The following is a 17,646-nucleotide window of genomic DNA, read 5'->3' on the forward strand; positions in this document are numbered from 1 at the left end:
GGATTCTGAAAAGTCCATTTGTGGAGATGGCCACCTGGACTCCCGTTAAGAAGACATGCTGTCAACCTCTAGATCCCTCACATGCCTGCACTTTTCGGCTTGCTGCTGCTGCAATCCACGCGTTTTAGATCTGCATAACTCCACCTCTTTTAGCACAGTACCCTCAACCCCCGGCTGTTCCCACCCGCCTCAACACCGTTGGAAGGGAGGAGATCCAATAAAGGCGGGGGGGGTGGAACGAGCAGCTGTCTACCCTTAGCAGGAGGGTTGCTGATTAATTACCTCTCCTGCTGCTGCTGCTGCTGGCTGTCCAGCAGCAGACTGAAGGTGGCTGCTGCTGTGCGCAGGTATATAAAGGCTCAGAGCCTATTATGACACGCGCAGCCAGCGTTCCATTGCCACATTCCGTCTACTGCAGGCGGGATACCTGGATGGCTGAATGTCACTGAGAAGCTCACAGAGACCGCCATAAGCAACAGTTTAAAAGAATGCCACAGACTAATCAACCAAACTTTTTGGGTTGGTTTCTCTTTTATAGTCTGCAGGCATTAAATGAAAGAAGTCAGTGTTCCAGCAGAGGGAGACAACGTTTCAGAAAAGGCATTGTAGCAAACCAAAAAAGAAATTTTAAGCGCAGCAGAGTAACCAGCTCACATACCTGTTAGCTCAGGTGAGTTTAAAAGGCTGCTGTTGATAACAAGGGCATTTGCTAAATAGATGGTGTGTGTGCAACAATATACTGAAAGGTCAATTATATTGTGCAGCTTATCTCACCACCTGTAGTTATTTAGGTGAAAGCTCCAAAATGCTTGCCTAATATGTCTGTTTATCCAAAAGGAAGTATAGAGGGAGAGCTAGATAGATAGCATTGCATTACATTACATTACATGGCAATGCAATGCACAGTTGCTGAAGTTGAACCAAAATGAGCTTGTCATCTGGCTTCTGCAACTTTTAACATGAAAAATCCAATGAGGAGAAGAAAAGCAAAGCCAAAGAGTCCATCCCAAAATCCGACAAACAAGCAAAATGAACAAAAAGCATTGAATTCAATTCTTTCTGATTTTAGAAACTGCATTAAAGAAGGGGTGCACCGGTCCTGGAGATACTGCAATACCAGGTCAATGCGTGGAGTGGACAGAGCAAGCTCTTTTTCCATCTCCCTGTTCTAAAAATCCATTTAATATATGGTCCCCAGATAGGGGACGTATCAGATATTAAACTGATAAGAACAGATACTACACTTGATCTTAGCCAAAAGGCCGAGAAGCGATAACCAGAATTGGTTTCCGACTACGGTGCCACCCAAGGATTCTGAAAAGTCCATTTGTGGAGATGGCCACCTGGACTCCCGTTAAGAAGACATGCTGTCAACCTCTAGATCCCTCACATGCCTGCACTTTTCGGCTTGCTGCTGCTGCAATCCACGCGTTTTAGATCTGCATAACTCCACCTCTTTTAGCACAGTACCCTCAACCCCCGGCTGTTCCCACCCGCCTCAACACCGTTGGAAGGGAGGAGAACCAATTAAGGCGGGGGGGGGGTGGAACGAGCAGCTGTCTACCCTTAGCAGGAGGGTTGCTGATTAATTACCTCTCCTGCTGCTGCTGCTGCTGGCTGTCCAGCAGCAGACTGAAGGTGGCTGCTGCTGTGCGCAGGTATATAAAGGCTCAGAGCCTATTATGACACGCGCAGCCAGCGTTCCATTGCCACATTCCGTCTACTGCAGGCGGGATACCTGGATGGCTGAATGTCACTGAGAAGCTCACAGAGACCGCCATAAGCAACAGTTTAAAAGAATGCCACAGACTAATCAACCAAACTTTTTGGGTTGGTTTCTCTTTTATAGTCTGCAGGCATTAAATGAAAGAAGTCAGTGTTCCAGCAGAGGGAGACAACGTTTCAGAAAAGGCATTGTAGCAAACCAAAAAAGAAATTTTAAGCGCAGCAGAGTAACCAGCTCACATACCTGTTAGCTCAGGTGAGTTTAAAAGGCTGCTGTTGTTAACAAGGGCATTTGCTAAATAGATGGTGTGTGTGCAACAATATACTGAAAGGTCAATTATATTGTGCAGCTTATCTCACCACCTGTAGTTATTTAGGTGAAAGCTCCAAAATGCTTGCCTAATATGTCTGTTTATCCAAAAGGAAGTATAGAGGGAGAGCTAGATAGATAGCATTGCATTACATTACATTACATGGCAATGCAATGCACAGTTGCTGAAGTTGAATCAAAATGAGCTTGTCATCTGGCTTCTGCAACTTTTAACATGAAAAATCCAATGAGGAGAAGAAAAGCAAAGCCAAAGAGTCCATCCCAAAATCCGACAAACAAGCAAAATGAACAAAAAGCATTGAATTCAATTCTTTCTGATTTTAGAAACTGCATTAAAGAAGGGGTGCACCGGTCCTGGAGATACTGCAATACCAGGTCAATGCGTGGAGTGGACAGAGCAAGCTCTTTTTCCATCTCCCTGTTCTAAAAATCCATTTAATATATGGTCCCCAGATAGGGGACGTATCAGATATTAAACTGATAAGAACAGATTTTTTTTTTTTTTTGATTGAATATATCTTTTATTAGCACAAAAAATAAGTTAACAGACAGTGTACAGTGCCTCAGCCCAGTACACACAGAATTCTACATCATATTTACATAGCATGAGGATACGACGCACTAACTAGACACATCGCACCCCTATGCTACACAAAACACTCAATCTGAAAGAAAAAGCATGTCAATCAATACAGTACGACGAACCGTGATAAGGGATAGGGATTGGGAAAAAGGGGATGGGGAGGGGAAAATCACAAGCTTTATTGAAAGACAAGACACATAAGGGGAGAGGGGGAGGAGGGGTTTAGTCCTCATCCTCGTCCTCCGGACCGTCCATGATGGAATAGTCTCTGAGCAGGCTGTGGATCAGCCTGCGGCAGTCCTGGATGGACATCCTCTCCCTCCTCAAGATGAGCCGGTTCCTGGCGACCCAAACGGCATCCTTGAAGCAGTTCATAAGGCGCCAAGCCTCCTGGATGGCTCCGACGGTATGAACCCCAGGGAAGAGTCCATAAAGCACAGAATGGTGCGATAGGCTCGCCCTGGGGACAGAGTTCCTCAGGTCGTCCTCAAGTGCAGTCAATAGGCGCTGTGCAAATCCGCAGTCCCAAAAAGTGTGCAAAGATGTTTCCTCCACGAAGGGGCACCTTGGGCAGTACCGGGTCTTGCACAGGTTCCGGGCATGCATGAATGACCGGACGGGCAGTCCGCCCTGAATCGCCATCCACGACAAGTCCTTGTGCCCGTTGGTCAGCCTGTCAGACGACACATTTGTCCACACAGTCTCCAGCGTGTCCTGGTGAAGTCCTGTGATGTTCTCCACGTCATCCTTGGCTCTGATTAGCTTGTGGATAGTTTTGGGCTTCCACAAGTCGGGCTTGAGTCCCTCCAGTTGATGCTCCCCCACAAATCGAACGACGTCTCCGTAGAACCATGGCGTCGTCCAGTTGTAGGGGAAGGAGCTGTCCCACTTGTCCCAGCCGAGTCGCCTCCAAAGAGGAAGCAGGAAGAAGCGAGACATGGACCTGCCCGCGGAGCCATTCTTGACTTGCAAAGTCCGGCGGACACAATCACACCCAAAAGAGGATCGCAGGAGGGTGGGGATATCTGGAACGCCCTTCCCACCCTTGCGAGGCTCCTTGTACATGACGGCCCGCCTGACTCTGTCCATCTTGGATCCCCAGACAAAGTGAAACACTGTCCTGGTAATGGCCCTGCACACAGTGACGTGTGGGGGCCAGGCCTGCGCCGTGTACTGCAAGACGGGCAGGACCTCATTACGCAGGACGAGTGCCTTACCCTCACAAGTGAGGTGTCTGAGGCTCCAGAGTCCGATCCGTTGCTTCACCTTGGCCAAGCGTTCTTGCCAGGACTTGAGGGCCGCTCCTTCCTTCCCGAACCAGACTCCCAGCACCTTGAGGAAATCCGGTTGAATGTTGAAGGGGAAGGGGGCAGAGGAGGCCGGCTGCTAATCCCCGAAGAGCATGGCTTCCGACTTCCTGCAGTTGACTTTGGCCCCTGAAGCCCGGCCGAACCTCTCACACGTCTGGACGAGGGCGTCGACTGAACCACGATCAGCGCAGAAGACGGTGATGTCGTCCATGTAGAGCGAGCACTTGACCTCGTGTCGTCCCGGACCCGGTGCGGTGATCCCTCTGATCTCTCCATTCTGCCGGATAGCCTCTGCGAAGAGTTCTATAACACAAACAAAAAGAAGAGGTGATAGAGGGCAGCCTTGTCTGACCCCAGAGAGGACAGGGAAGGGGTCAGTCTTCCAGCCGTTCACCAATACCGAGCTGTGGATATCAAAATACATCAGACGGACATACGAACAAAACATGTTACCCAAACCTAACCGGTGCAGAGCTCGGCCCATGAACTCGTGGGAAACCCGGTCGAAGGCCTTCTCCTGATCCAAGGAGACCAGGGCCGCGTGTGCGCGGCGGACCTTGATGTACTCGACCGTGTCCCGCACGAGAGCGAGGCTGTCTGCGATGCGACGTCCAGGGATGCCGCAGGTCTGGTCCGGGTGGATGATCCGTCCGATGACCGTCTTAAGTCGTGTCGCCATCGTCTTGGCCAGGATCTTGTAGTCCACGTTGAGCAGAGTGATGGGACGCCAATTCCTCAGGTCGCACCTCTCTCCCTTCCGCTTGTACAGGATCGTGACCATTCCTTCCCTCAAAGATGGAGGCATTCTACCCTCCACCACCATCTCCTCGTACAGGTCCAACAGGTCCGGACAGATGAGGTCTCCCAGCGCTACATAGAGCTCCGCTGGAAGACCATCACTGCCCGGGGTCCTGCCGGTCCTAAAGGATTTAGCGGCAGAGAGCAATTCGCCCACCATCAGAGGTTTGTCCAAGGCTGCCGTGCCTGCAGGATCAAGATGGTTAGTGATACCTGACAGGAACTTATCAGCAGCGTCGGGGTCGGTAGTCTTGTGGGAGTAGAGTTCGCTGTAGAAGTCGCTGACGACCCTCATCACGTCCTCCTTCCCACGTCGCATGTTTCCGCTCTCGTCTCGCAGCTCGTTCAGGGGCGTGTGACCGGCATGAAGTTTCCTGAAAAAGAATGAGTTACATTTCTCACCCTTCTCCAGATTCTCCACTTTGGAACGGAAGACGATTCGCTTGGACTCCTCCTCAAAGTGCCTTTTCAGGCTCTTCTTGGTCTCCTCCAGCTCCTCCCTCACGTCCCAGCCGCAGTGAAGAAGGTCCTGCAGCGACCGCAGCTCGCGCTGCAGCCCTCTGAAGTCCCTCCTCTTCTCACACGCCTGTTGTCGACCCTTGGCCTGAAAGAAACAGCGAAACTCAAGTTTAACATATTCCCACCAATCAGAGACTGTTTGGAAGCTACCCTTGTAGGACTGCCACATTGCGTAGGCTGCTCTCAGCTCCTCCACGACTTCATCCTGAGCCAGCAGAGCACAATTCAGCTTCCAGGAGCCGAGGCCGGACGGAAAACCGTCGCCGAGGACACCTTGTAAGTGAATGGCTCTGTGGTTGGAGAAGAAGCAGGAGACCATCGAGTGCCTACTCTGCCTGACTGCCCGAGAGGTGAACACAAAGTCAATCCTGGAGCGGAGTGAGCCATCGGGTCGGCTCCACGAATAGTTCGTGGAGCCTCTCCCCATGGAGCCCACCACGTCCTGAAGAGAGGCCTCGGTTACCATCTCGATGAGCAGCTTGGACGTGATGTCCAACTTGGCAGATGTGCCAGAACTACGACCATCCTCCTCGATGGGGCAGTTGAAATCCCCGGCCATCACTAAGGTCCTGGTGGTGGCAAGCTGAAGCCGCAGGGTCTGGAAAAGCTCCAAACGCTCATTCTTCAGTGGGGACGCATACACGTTGATGAACCTGACAGGTTCTCCCGCCCAGTTGCCATCTACAACAAGAGCCCTGCCGCAGATGAGCTCCTGGACGGACTCAAGCGTGAATGCGCCCCCCCTGATCAGAATTGCGACCCCCGCAGACTTGCAGTCACCCCCACCGGACCAGTAGGATGGACCATGGGACCACTCCCTGGCCAGATGTTTGAAGGACCTAGAGGAGGGAAGGGAACATTCCTGCAACATATAAACATCACACAACTGGGAAGTAAGGAAGGCATAAATAGTCTGACGTCTGAACTTGTCCTTGATGCTCCTGACATTAATGGAAAATAGGTTAATATTAGCCATCATGTAGGGAAAAAAGAAAAAGTTAGCGCAGGCAATACACCTTAGTTACCACTCCGGTCGGGTGGTCCCTCGTCGGTGTTGACTGCTGGTGACGGGATCACCAGCAGGCCCTCTTCCTCCATCTGGTCAAGCAGCGCGGCCTCGATCTCGGCGACCACCAGTTCCTCCACTTCTGGCTCGGCCACCAGGGTCTCAACCATGTGCTCCATCTCTTCTGGCTCAGGGAGGGTATCCTCCTTTTCGCCTACGAAATCCAGAATCTTCTTTTTGGAGGATTCAGTAGCAGGGCTGTCCTCCACCTTCCTCTTTCCCCGGGTTGGAACTGGGGAGACAAGAAGGGGAAAATCCTCCTCGGAATAGATAGCGGCGGGTGGAGGAAAGGTTAATTCCACCGCTACCATGGTCTGGGGAGGGAGAGTGGCTGCCGGGGCAGGGGAAAGGACACCTGCTGAGGAGTAGGGGAAGGAGGAAGAGGAAGTGGAATCCTCAGCAGGGGTGGCCGGGGTGGGGGGGGATTGGACGGGGGTGGCAGGGGGAGGGATCGAGAGAGGGGTGACAGAACTCTTACCCTCCTTTGACTTTTTCTTCTGCTTCGGAGCTGCTGGGACCGTCGCTGGGGCTTTGGCCACCGACTCCTTGACCGCTTTGGCCTTGGTCGTCTCGGCCTTGGCCGCTGGGGCCTTGGTCGTCGCGTCCTTGACCTTCACAGGCCTGGTCGTCGGGGCCTTGTCCTCCGTAGCTGGGGTCGTCGCAACCACCGATGCCCAGGATCTCTCACGCTTGGGGCAATCCTTGTACAGATGAGCCGCCAGCCCACACAGGTTGCAGGACGTCTTCTTCGGGCAGTCCTTCGAGCTGTGTCCCGTCACTCGACAAATCCTGCAGGCATCCTCCTTGCAGTCCTTCATCTCGTGGCCGTTCTTGCCGCATCTCCTGCAGTTCCGCGGCATGTCCGGGTAATAGATGAGGCCGTAGGAGTTGCCCAGGGAGAATGTCGGGGGCAGGTGCCGAAGTCCGTCTGAGTACGCCAGGTCCCTGTGAAGTCTAACGGTCACCGACCACTTACCTGTCCAGAAGCCGAGTCCATTCAGGATGTGAGAAGGTTCCTTCACAACCAAACAGAAGCGTCTCAGGAAGGTACAGATGTCTTGGCCTGGGGTGTGCGGGTTGCGCATGGAGACCGTGATCCTCCTTTCGTCCTTCTGGATAGGGCAGCTACCTGTAAAGGCAGAGAAAGAATTATCCGGACCTTTTGCGCTTACCATTTCCCAGAACCTCCTGCAGGTGTTCACAGTGGCGAAGGTGACGAAGAAGATCCCCGTCAAGAAGGTCTGGATGCTGAGGGTGTCCGACCTGGAGAAGCCTCGATCCAGCAGCATCTTCTGGCAGAACACGTCCGAGGACATGTCCGGCACCCTCCCATCCACTTCCTTCAGCTTCAGGGCCACCGTCTGCCGCATCCATGGCTCCAGGGCTGGAGCTTCGTGGCGGGGCTTCTGGGGTCCCTTCTGCTGGCCAGTCGTGGAGGCAGAGTCCTTGGGGTCAGAATCGGCTCCTGGCTGGGCCCTCCTGGCTGTCCCCTGCTCCAGGCTCTTCTTTTCGGCCTTCCTCACAGCGCTTGCCATGGCTTTCCTCCTGCAGTTACTTCTTGGAGCTGGATCTGGAACTCTTCCCGGAATGGGTGGAGCTATGCAGATTCTTCTCCCGTCGTGTTCTGGACAAATTCCCCGAAAGGTCTTTGTCTCGATGATTTTCTTCCTCGAAGATTCCACAGGACAGCCCGATTCTTCTCCGAGTCTTCGTCTTCTTCTGGATTCTTTAGAGCTTCTTCCTCCCACCGATATCCGCCTTCCTTCTCCGATGTCAGCTGGGCTCCGAAGCTCTTCTCCTTCCGAGTTCGATCGCTCTCGTCAAGTGTAGATCGTAGCTCTTGTGTTCTTAAAAGAACAGATACTACACTTGATCTTAGCCAAAAGGCCGAGAAGCGATAACCAGAATTGGTTTCCGACTACGGTGCCACCCAAGGATTCTGAAAAGTCCATTTGTGGAGATGGCCACCTGGACTCCCGTTAAGAAGACATGCTGTCAACCTCTAGATCCCTCACATGCCTGCACTTTTCGGCTTGCTGCTGCTGCAATCCACGCGTTTTAGATCTGCATAACTCCACCTCTTTTAGCACAGTACCCTCAACCCCCGGCTGTTCCCACCCGCCTCAACACCGTTGGAAGGGAGGAGAACCAATTCAGGCGGGGGGGGGGTGGAACGAGCAGCTGTCTACCCTTAGCAGGAGGGTTGCTGATTTATTACCTCTCCTGCTGCTGCTGCTGCTGGCTGTCCAGCAGCAGACTGAAGGTGGCTGCTGCTGTGCGCAGGTATATAAAGGCTCGGAGCCTATTATGACACGCGCAGCCAGCGTTCCATTGCCACATTCCGTCTACTGCAGGCGGGATACCTGGATGGCTGAATGTCACTGAGAAGCTCACAGAGACCGCCATAAGCAACAGTTTAAAAGAATGCCACAGACTAATCAACCAAACTTTTTGGGTTGGTTTCTCTTTTATAGTCTGCAGGCATTAAATGAAAGAAGTCAGTGTTCCAGCAGAGGGAGACAACGTTTCAGAAAAGGCATTGTAGCAAACCAAAAAAGAAATTTTAAGCACAGCAGAGTAACCAGCTCACATACCTGTTAGCTCAGGTGAGTTTAAAAGGCTGCTGTTGATAACAAGGGCATTTGCTAAATAGATGGTGTGTGTGCAACGATATACTGAAAGGTCAATTATATTGTGCAGCTTATCTCACCACCTGTAGTTATTTAGGTGAAAGCTCCAAAATGCTTGCCTAATATGTCTGTTTATCCAAAAGGAAGTATAGAGGGAGAGCTAGATAGATAGCATTGCATTACATTACATTACATGGCAATGCAATGCACAGTTGCTGAAGTTGAACCAAAATGAGCTTGTCATCTGGCTTCTGCAACTTTTAACATGAAAAATCCAATGAGGAGAAGAAAAGCAAAGCCAAAGAGTCCATCCCAAAATCCGACAAACAAGCAAAATGAACAAAAAGCATTGAATTCAATTCTTTCTGATTTTAGAAACTGCATTAAAGAAGGGGTGCACCGGTCCTGGAGATACTGCAATACCAGGTCAATGCGTGGAGTGGACAGAGCAAGCTCTTTTTCCATCTCCCTGTTCTAAAAATCCATTTAATATATGGTCCCCAGATAGGGGACGTATCAGATATTAAACTGATAAGAACAGATACTACACTTGATCTTAGCCAAAAGGCCGAGAAGCGATAACCAGAATTGGTTTCCGACTACGGTGCCACCCAAGGATTCTGAAAAGTCCATTTGTGGAGATGGCCACCTGGACTCCCGTTAAGAAGACATGCTGTCAACCTCTAGATCCCTCACATGCCTGCACTTTTCAGCTTGCTGCTGCTGCAATCCACGCGTTTTAGATCTGCATAGCTCCACCTCTTTTAGCACAGTACCCTCAACCCCCGGCTGTTCCCACCCGCCTCAACACCGTTGGAAGGGAGGAGAACCAATTAAGGCGGGCGGGGGGGTGGAACGAGCAGCTGTCTACCCTTAGCAGGAGGGTTGCTGATTAATTACCTCTCCTGCTGCTGCTGCTGCTGGCTGTCCAGCAGCAGACTGAAGGTGGCTGCTGCTGTGCGCAGGTATATAAAGGCTCAGAGCCTATTATGACACGCGCAGCCAGCGTTCCATTGCCACATTCCGTCTACTGCAGGCGGGATACCTGGATGGCTGAATGTCACTGAGAAGCTCACAGAGACCGCCATAAGCAACAGTTTAAAAGAATGCCACAGACTAATCAACCAAACTTTTTGGGTTGGTTTCTCTTTTATAGTCTGCAGGCATTAAATGAAAGAAGTCAGTGTTCCAGCAGAGGGAGACAACGTTTCAGAAAAGGCATTGTAGCAAACCAAAAAAGAAATTTTAAGCGCAGCAGAGTAACCAGCTCACATACCTGTTAGCTCAGGTGAGTTTAAAAGGCTGCTGTTGATAACAAGGGCATTTGCTAAATAGATGGTGTGTGTGCAACAATATACTGAAAGGTCAATTATATTGTGCAGCTTATCTCACCACCTGTAGTTATTTAGGTGAAAGCTCCAAAATGCTTGCCTAATATGTCTGTTTATCCAAAAGGAAGTATAGAGGGAGAGCTAGATAGATAGCATTGCATTACATTACATTACATGGCAATGCAATGCACAGTTGCTGAAGTTGAACCAAAATGAGCTTGTCATCTGGCTTCTGCAACTTTTAACATGAAAAATCCAATGAGGAGAAGAAAAGCAAAGCCAAAGAGTCCATCCCAAAATCCGACAAACAAGCAAAATGAACAAAAAGCATTGAATTCAATTCTTTCTGATTTTAGAAACTGCATTAAAGAAGGGGTGCACCGGTCCTGGAGATACTGCAATACCAGGTCAATGCGTGGAGTGGACAGAGCAAGCTCTTTTTCCATCTCCCTGTTCTAAAAATCCATTTAATATATGGTCCCCAGATAGGGGACGTATCAGATATTAAACTGATAAGAACAGATACTACACTTGATCTTAGCCAAAAGGCCGAGAAGCGATAACCAGAATTGGTTTCCGACTACGGTGCCACCCAAGGATTCTGAAAAGTCCATTTGTGGAGATGGCCACCTGGACTCCCGTTAAGAAGACATGCTGTCAACCTCTAGATCCCTCACATGCCTGCACTTTTCGGCTTGCTGCTGCTGCAATCCACGTGTTTTAGATCTGCATAACTCCACCTCTTTTAGCACAGTACCCTCAACCCCCGGCTGTTCCCACCCGCCTCAACACCGTTGGAAGGGAGGAGAACCAATTAAGGCGGGGGGGGGGTGGAACGAGCAGCTGTCTACCCTTAGCAGGAGGGTTGCTGATTAATTACCTCTCCTGCTGCTGCTGCTGCTGGCTGTCCAGCAGCAGACTGAAGGTGGCTGCTGCTGTGCGCTGGTATATAAAGGCTCAGAGCCTATTATGACACGCGCAGCCAGCGTTCCATTGCCACATTCCGTCTACTGCAGGCGGGATACCTGGATGGCTGAATGTCACTGAGAAGCTCACAGAGACCGCCATAAGCAACAGTTTAAAAGAATGCCACAGACTAATCAACCAAACTTTTTGGGTTGGTTTCTCTTTTATAGTCTGCAGGCATTAAATGAAAGAAGTCAGTGTTCCAGCAGAGGGAGACAACGTTTCAGAAAAGGCATTGTAGCAAACCAAAAAAGAAATTTTAAGCGCAGCAGAGTAACCAGCTCACATACCTGTTAGCTCAGGTGAGTTTAAAAGGCTGCTGTTGATAACAAGGGCATTTGCTAAATAGATGGTGTGTGTGCAACAATATACTGAAAGGTCAATTATATTGTGCAGCTTATCTCACCACCTGTAGTTATTTAGGTGAAAGCTCCAAAATGCTTGCCTAATATGTCTGTTTATCCAAAAGGAAGTATAGAGGGAGAGCTAGATAGATAGCATTGCATTACATTACATTACATGGCAATGCAATGCACAGTTGCTGAAGTTGAACCAAAATGAGCTTGTCATCTGGCTTCTGCAACTTTTAACATGAAAAATCCAATGAGGAGAAGAAAAGCAAAGCCAAAGAGTCCATCCCAAAATCCGACAAACAAGCAAAATGAACAAAAAGCATTGAATTCAATTCTTTCTGATTTTAGAAACTGCATTAAAGAAGGGGTGCACCGGTCCTGGAGATACTGCAATACCAGGTCAATGCGTGGAGTGGACAGAGCAAGCTCTTTTTCCATCTCCCTGTTCTAAAAATCCATTTAATATATGGTCCCCAGATAGGGGACGTATCAGATATTAAACTGATAAGAACAGATACTACACTTGATCTTAGCCAAAAGGCCGAGAAGCGATAACCAGAATTGGTTTCCGACTACGGTGCCACCCAAGGATTCTGAAAAGTCCATTTGTGGAGATGGCCACCTGGACTCCCGTTAAGAAGACATGCTGTCAACCTCTAGATCCCTCACATGCCTGCACTTTTCGGCTTGCTGCTGCTGCAATCCACGCGTTTTAGATCTGCATAACTCCACCTCTTTTAGCACAGTACCCTCAACCCCCGGCTGTTCCCACCCGCCTCAACACCGTTGGAAGGGAGGAGAACCAATTAAGGCGGGGGGGGGGTGGAACGAGCAGCTGTCTACCCTTAGCAGGAGGGTTGCTGATTAATTACCTCTCCTGCTGCTGCTGCTGCTGGCTGTCCAGCAGCAGACTGAAGGTGGCTGCTGCTGTGCGCAGGTATATAAAGGCTCAGAGCCTATTATGACACGCGCAGCCAGCGTTCCATTGCCACATTCCGTCTACTGCAGGCGGGATACCTGGATGGCTGAATGTCACTGAGAAGCTCACAGAGACCGCCATAAGCAACAGTTTAAAAGAATGCCACAGACTAATCAACCAAACTTTTTGGGTTGGTTTCTCTTTTATAGTCTGCAGGCATTAAATGAAAGAAGTCAGTGTTCCAGCAGAGGGAGACAACGTTTCAGAAAAGGCATTGTAGCAAACCAAAAAAGAAATTTTAAGCGCAGCAGAGTAACCAGCTCACATACCTGTTAGCTCAGGTGAGTTTAAAAGGCTGCTGTTGATAACAAGGGCATTTGCTAAATAGATGGTGTGTGTGCAACAATATACTGAAAGGTCAATTATATTGTGCAGCTTATCTCACCACCTGTAGTTATTTAGGTGAAAGCTCCAAAATGCTTGCCTAATATGTCTGTTTATCCAAAAGGAAGTATAGAGGGAGAGCTAGATAGATAGCATTGCATTACATTACATTACATGGCAATGCAATGCACAGTTGCTGAAGTTGAACCAAAATGAGCTTGTCATCTGGCTTCTGCAACTTTTAACATGAAAAATCCAATGAGGAGAAGAAAAGCAAAGCCAAAGAGTCCATCCCAAAATCCGACAAACAAGCAAAATGAACAAAAAGCATTGAATTCAATTCTTTCTGATTTTAGAAACTGCATTAAAGAAGGGGTGCACAGGTCCTGGAGATACTGCAATACCAGGTCAATGCGTGGAGTGGACAGAGCAAGCTCTTTTTCCATCTCCCTGTTCTAAAAATCCATTTAATATATGGTCCCCAGATAGGGGACGTATCAGATATTAAACTGATAAGAACAGATACTACACTTGATCTTAGCCAAAAGGCCGAGAAGCGATAACCAGAATTGGTTTCCGACTACGGTGCCACCCAAGGATTCTGAAAAGTCCATTTGTGGAGATGGCCACCTGGACTCCCGTTAAGAAGACATGCTGTCAACCTCTAGATCCCTCACATGCCTGCACTTTTCGGCTTGCTGCTGCTGCAATCCACGCGTTTTAGATCTGCATAACTCCACCTCTTTTAGCACAGTACCCTCAACCCCCGGCTGTTCCCACCCGCCTCAACACCGTTGGAAGGGAGGAGAACCAATTAAGGCGGGGGGGGGGTGGAACGAGCAGCTGTCTACCCTTAGCAGGAGGGTTGCTGATTAATTACCTCTCCTGCTGCTGCTGCTGCTGCTGGCTGTCCAGCAGCAGACTGAAGGTGGCTGCTGCTGTGCGCAGGTATATAAAGGCTCAGAGCCTATTATGACACGCGCAGCCAGCGTTCCATTGCCACATTCCGTCTACTGCAGGCGGGATACCTGGATGGCTGAATGTCACTGAGAAGCTCACAGAGACCGCCATAAGCAACAGTTTAAAAGAATGCCACAGACTAATCAACCAAACTTTTTGGGTTGGTTTCTCTTTTATAGTCTGCAGGCATTAAATGAAAGAAGTCAGTGTTCCAGCAGAGGGAGACAACGTTTCAGAAAAGGCATTGTAGCAAACCAAAAAAGAAATTTTAAGCGCAGCAGAGTAACCAGCTCACATACCTGTTAGCTCAGGTGAGTTTAAAAGGCTGCTGTTGATAACAAGGGCATTTGCTAAATAGATGGTGTGTGTGCAACAATATACTGAAAGGTCAATTATATTGTGCAGCTTATCTCACCACCTGTAGTTATTTAGGTGAAAGCTCCAAAATGCTTGCCTAATATGTCTGTTTATCCAAAAGGAAGTATAGAGGGAGAGCTAGATAGATAGCATTGCATTACATTACATTACATGGCAATGCAATGCACAGTTGCTGAAGTTGAACCAAAATGAGCTTGTCATCTGGCTTCTGCAACTTTTAACATGAAAAATCCAATGAGGAGAAGAAAAGCAAAGCCAAAGAGTCCATCCCAAAATCCGACAAACAAGCAAAATGAACAAAAAGCATTGAATTCAATTCTTTCTGATTTTAGAAACTGCATTAAAGAAGGGGTGCACCGGTCCTGGAGATACTGCAATACCAGGTCAATGCGTGGAGTGGACAGAGCAAGCTCTTTTTCCATCTCCCTGTTCTAAAAATCCATTTAATATATGGTCCCCAGATAGGGGACGTATCAGATATTAAACTGATAAGAACAGATACTACACTTGATCTTAGCCAAAAGGCCGAGAAGCGATAACCAGAATTGGTTTCCGACTACGGTGCCACCCAAGGATTCTGAAAAGTCCATTTGTGGAGATGGCCACCTGGACTCCCGTTAAGAAGACATGCTGTCAACCTCTAGATCCCTCACATGCCTGCACTTTTCGGCTTGCTGCTGCTGCAATCCACGCGTTTTAGATCTGCATAACTCCACCTCTTTTAGCACAGTACCCTCAACCCCCGGCTGTTCCCACCCGCCTCAACACCGTTGGAAGGGAGTAGAACCAATTAAGGCGGGGGGGGGGGGTGGAACGAGCAGCTGTCTACCCTTAGCAGGAGGGTTGCTGATTAATTACCTCTCCTGCTGCTGCTGCTACTGGCTGTCCAGCAGCAGACTGAAGGTGGCTGCTGCTGTGCGCAGGTATATAAAGGCTCAGAGCCTATTATGACACGCGCAGCCAGCGTTCCATTGCCACATTCCGTCTACTGCAGGCGGGATACCTGGATGGCTGAATGTCACTGAGAAGCTCACAGAGACCGCCATAAGCAACAGTTTAAAAGAATGCCACAGACTAATCAACCAAACTTTTTGGGTTGGTTTCTCTTTTATAGTCTGCAGGCATTAAATGAAAGAAGTCAGTGTTCCAGCAGAGGGAGACAACGTTTCAGAAAAGGCATTGTAGCAAACCAAAAAAGAAATTTTAAGCGCAGCAGAGTAACCAGCTCACATACCTGTTAGCTCAGGTGAGTTTAAAAGGCTGCTGTTGATAACAAGGGCATTTGCTAAATAGATGGTGTGTGTGCAACAATATACTGAAAGGTCAATTATATTGTGCAGCTTATCTCACCACCTGTAGTTATTTAGGTGAAAGCTCCAAAATGCTTGCCTAATATGTCTGTTTATCCAAAAGGAAGTATAGAGGGAGAGCTAGATAGATAGCATTGCATTACATTACATTACATGGCAATGCAATGCACAGTTGCTGAAGTTGAACCAAAATGAGCTTGTCATCTGGCTTCTGCAACTTTTAACATGAAAAATCCAATGAGGAGAAGAAAAGCAAAGCCAAAGAGTCCATCCCAAAATCCGACAAACAAGCAAAATGAACAAAAAGCATTGAATTCAATTCTTTCTGATTTTAGAAACTGCATTAAAGAAGGGGTGCACAGGTCCTGGAGATACTGCAATACCAGGTCAATGCGTGGAGTGGACAGAGCAAGCTCTTTTTCCATCTCCCTGTTCTAAAAATCCATTTAATATATGTTCCCCAGATAGGGGACGTATCAGATATTAAACTGATAAGAACAGATACTACACTTGATCTTAGCCAAAAGGCCGAGAAGCGATAACCAGAATTGGTTTCCGACTACGGTGCCACCCAAGGATTCTGAAAAGTCCATTTGTGGAGATGGCCACCTGGACTCCCGTTAAGAAGACATGCTGTCAACCTCTAGATCCCTCACATGCCTGCACTTTTCGGCTTGCTGCTGCTGCAATCCACGCGTTTTAGATCTGCATAACTCCACCTCTTTTAGCACAGTACCCTCAACCCCCGGCTGTTCCCACCCGCCTCAACACCGTTGGAAGGGAGGAGAACCAATTAAGGCGGGGGGGGGGTGGAACGAGCAGCTGTCTACCCTTAGCAGGAGGGTTGCTGATTAATTACCTCTCCTGCTGCTGCTGCTGCTGCTGGCTGTCCAGCAGCAGACTGAAGGTGGCTGCTGCTGTGCGCAGGTATATAAAGGCTCAGAGCCTATTATGACACGCGCAGCCAGCGTTCCATTGCCACATTCCGTCTACTGCAGGCGGGATACCTGGATGGCTGAATGTCACTGAGAAGCTCACAGAGACCGCCATAAGCAACAGTTTAAAAGAATGCCACAGACTAATCAACCAAACTTTTTGGGTTGGTTTCTCTTTTATAGTCTGCAGGCATTAAATGAAAGAAGTCAGTGTTCCAGCAGAGGGAGACAACGTTTCAGAAAAGGCATTGTAGCAAACCAAAAAAGAAATTTTAAGCGCAGCAGAGTAACCAGCTCACATACCTGTTAGCTCAGGTGAGTTTAAAAGGCTGCTGTTGATAACAAGGGCATTTGCTAAATAGATGGTGTGTGTGCAACAATATACTGAAAGGTCAATTATATTGTGCAGCTTATCTCACCACCTGTAGTTATTTAGGTGAAAGCTCCAAAATGCTTGCCTAATATGTCTGTTTATCCAAAAGGAAGTATAGAGGGAGAGCTAGATAGATAGCATTGCATTACATTACATTACATGGCAATGCAATGCACAGTTGCTGAAGTTGAACCAAAATGAGCTTGTCATCTGGCTTCTGCAACTTTTAACATGAAAAATCCAATGAGGAGAAGAAAAGCAAAGCCAAAGAGTCCATCCCAAAATCCGACAAACAAGCAAAATGAACAAAAAGCATTGAATTCAATTCTTTCTGATTTTAGAAACTGCATTAAAGAAGGGGTGCACCGGTCCTGGAGATACTGCAATACCAGGTCAATGCGTGGAGTGGACAGAGCAAGCTCTTTTTCCATCTCCCTGTTCTAAAAATCCATTTAATATATGGTCCCCAGATAGGGGACGTATCAGATATTAAACTGATAAGAACAGATACTACACTTGATCTTAGCCAAAAGGCCGAGAAGCGATAACCAGAATTGGTTTCCGACTACGGTGCCACCCAAGGATTCTGAAAAGTCCATTTGTGGAGATGGCCACCTGGACTCCCGTTAAGAAGACATGCTGTCAACCTCTAGATCCCTCACATGCCTGCACTTTTCGGCTTGCTGCTGCTGCAATCCACGCGTTTTAGATCTGCATAACTCCACCTCTTTTAGCACAGTACCCTCAACCCCCGGCTGTTCCCACCCGCCTCAAC

The 17,646-nt window shown here is 48.7% G+C and overlaps 8 non-coding genes and 2 pseudogenes across 8 annotated transcripts; all 10 read right to left on the reverse strand.

Moving 5' to 3' along the window:
* Nucleotides 1-1,083: 1,083 nt before the first annotated feature.
* Nucleotides 1,084-1,274, reverse strand: LOC141209585 (U2 spliceosomal RNA). The gene has a single exon (XR_012279778.1). It is a non-coding gene; the product is annotated as a U2 spliceosomal RNA (small nuclear RNA).
* A 1,120-nt stretch (nucleotides 1,275-2,394) lies between these two features.
* Nucleotides 2,395-2,596, reverse strand: LOC141210613 (U2 spliceosomal RNA; annotated as a pseudogene).
* Nucleotides 2,597-8,153: 5,557 nt separating this feature from the next.
* On the reverse strand, nucleotides 8,154-8,231 carry LOC141210738 (U2 spliceosomal RNA; annotated as a pseudogene).
* A 1,120-nt stretch (nucleotides 8,232-9,351) lies between these two features.
* On the reverse strand, nucleotides 9,352-9,542 carry LOC141209586 (U2 spliceosomal RNA). Its single transcript, XR_012279779.1, has one exon. It is a non-coding gene; the product is annotated as a U2 spliceosomal RNA (small nuclear RNA).
* Nucleotides 9,543-10,663: 1,121 nt separating this feature from the next.
* Nucleotides 10,664-10,854, reverse strand: LOC141209587 (U2 spliceosomal RNA). Its single transcript, XR_012279780.1, has one exon. It is a non-coding gene; the product is annotated as a U2 spliceosomal RNA (small nuclear RNA).
* A 1,120-nt stretch (nucleotides 10,855-11,974) lies between these two features.
* LOC141209588 (U2 spliceosomal RNA) lies at nucleotides 11,975-12,165 on the reverse strand. Its single transcript, XR_012279781.1, has one exon. It is a non-coding gene; the product is annotated as a U2 spliceosomal RNA (small nuclear RNA).
* A 1,120-nt stretch (nucleotides 12,166-13,285) lies between these two features.
* Nucleotides 13,286-13,476, reverse strand: LOC141210031 (U2 spliceosomal RNA). Its single transcript, XR_012280212.1, has one exon. It is a non-coding gene; the product is annotated as a U2 spliceosomal RNA (small nuclear RNA).
* Nucleotides 13,477-14,599: 1,123 nt separating this feature from the next.
* Nucleotides 14,600-14,790, reverse strand: LOC141209589 (U2 spliceosomal RNA). The gene has a single exon (XR_012279782.1). It is a non-coding gene; the product is annotated as a U2 spliceosomal RNA (small nuclear RNA).
* A 1,122-nt stretch (nucleotides 14,791-15,912) lies between these two features.
* On the reverse strand, nucleotides 15,913-16,103 carry LOC141210370 (U2 spliceosomal RNA). The gene has a single exon (XR_012280542.1). It is a non-coding gene; the product is annotated as a U2 spliceosomal RNA (small nuclear RNA).
* Nucleotides 16,104-17,226: 1,123 nt separating this feature from the next.
* LOC141209590 (U2 spliceosomal RNA) lies at nucleotides 17,227-17,417 on the reverse strand. The gene has a single exon (XR_012279783.1). It is a non-coding gene; the product is annotated as a U2 spliceosomal RNA (small nuclear RNA).
* Between the last annotated feature and the right edge of the window lie 229 nt (nucleotides 17,418-17,646).

This window comes from Phyllobates terribilis, unplaced genomic scaffold (assembly GCF_046119375.1).
Source record: "Phyllobates terribilis strain yellow unplaced genomic scaffold, ASM4611937v1 Scaffold_169__1_contigs__length_4117513, whole genome shotgun sequence".
Taxonomy (NCBI): domain Eukaryota; kingdom Metazoa; phylum Chordata; class Amphibia; order Anura; family Dendrobatidae; genus Phyllobates; species Phyllobates terribilis.